The sequence below is a fragment of the Haliaeetus leucocephalus genome, unplaced genomic scaffold (genome assembly GCF_000737465.1).
Source record: "Haliaeetus leucocephalus isolate CR32 unplaced genomic scaffold, Haliaeetus_leucocephalus-4.0 Scaffold212, whole genome shotgun sequence".
Classification (NCBI taxonomy): domain Eukaryota; kingdom Metazoa; phylum Chordata; class Aves; order Accipitriformes; family Accipitridae; genus Haliaeetus; species Haliaeetus leucocephalus.
Genome location: NW_010972648.1, coordinates 759314 through 761006, shown reverse-complemented (window position 1 = coordinate 761006; position 1693 = coordinate 759314).

The window sequence follows — 1693 nt, the reverse complement described above, 5'->3', positions numbered from 1 at the left end:
TGGAAATTACTAGACGATGTTGGTTAATTCCTCAGCAAACCGTGACCTCACAGTCTCTAGGCAGCCGTATGCATCAAAAAGCAAGCTTTAAAAAGGACGGTACAGGAAAGTGAAGAGTGTTACACAGGGTGCCACCCAAGGCACCTGAGTGGAGAGACACATTCGATCCTGTGAGGAGCAGATAATAACGGCCGGCGTCAGCAGCTGGGCGAAGGCAAGGAGCTGGCACTGCTCTAGCAAACGGCAGATCACAGGGAGCGTAAGGCCATAACCAGGAGGCAGAGCTGAGCACAGAGAGCCATTCTCCAGCAGTCATCTCGTGCTGGAATTACCTGACTCAGCCTGATAACCAGTAGAAAAAATAACCCAGAAGAGCTGCTCTCTGCTGATTTGGTGAGGTGAACCAGATCACCGTGGGGCGAGACGAGTACCAGAGCTGGCACCAGGAAGCACCATCCTTTTTGTTCCCGTGCCAGGTAGCCATTAAAACTGGTTATCTCTTCTGTGAAACTTTGCCCTCAGTGGACAAATGCAAACTGATCTGTGAAATACCCAAAATAATAGTAATAAGAAAGATCTTTGGAGTAGCATTCTTAATAAAGCTGGATGACGCTAAGAACACATTTGCTCAGACCAAAAAATGGTACAGTAATCAAGATGAAAGCAAATTAGAATTTGAATGAACATGCTAATTTGCTTGGAGGGACAGTAAAAGCATAATTATGTTAACCAGAAGTAATCCACAACGGTTAACCGTAACCCCTGTGAGACGTGGTTAAGGGTCCCAAATCAAACAGATGACATCCAAGTTACGGTCCTGAGTGAAGGTACGATGATGGTGATGTCAACCGTGATTGAGAGAAGAGGCAAGTGGAAGCCAAGGAGAAAGATTAAGAGCTCTGTTTCAGCCACAGCTGAGTCGGAGTTGTCAGCCATACATCCACGAAATGTCAGAGAGACAAGGATGAGATTTTAGTTTGGACATGACTTCTTTCAGCTGAAACTGTCCGTCACAGATAATAAAGTACATACAATGAATTAAATATCATTTTAATTGCTACTGTGGCTCTTTGTCGCCATGCCACAGGTGGTTTTCCCTTCCTTGAGAGGTCTCTGTAGCAATAGTTTTGTTACGCACTACTCAAAACGTGAAGAAAATTGATCAGAATTAAAGTAACTTCCCCTGTATATTTGTGTGGGGCAGGCATTCTACCTAAGAACAATTTGGGGAGGGTGGGGGTGGCAATGTTCTGAAAATAACCCCTGTACAGAATGAAGCCTTAATTATTCTTGCGACATATATTTTTTTTTTCTCTTCACTCACATTTTTGGCAGTCTCTGCATATATGCAAGAAGACAGATTTGCAATACGGATCTGGCTCCCGAAGCGGCACCCTTTAAAGCATGGCTTGCTGGGCCAGAAAATCCTCTCTGAAGTCTCTTGCCTCGCGACAGCGCTTGTCCGCCAGGAATGCGCTCAGGGCACGGCCAGACAGACGACAGCGAACAGACCACCTCCGACCGGACCGGGACCGGGACCGGGACCAGGGCTTCTCCATCGCGCGCCCGGTCTCCACCGCACGGCCGAAGCTCCCGGGGCAGGGCCAGCCTCCCGCCGGCACCCGGGCTCGCAGGCGCGGCGGGCCGGGCCCGACGGCCGCCCCCCGGGGGGGGGGACCGGGGGCACGGGGCC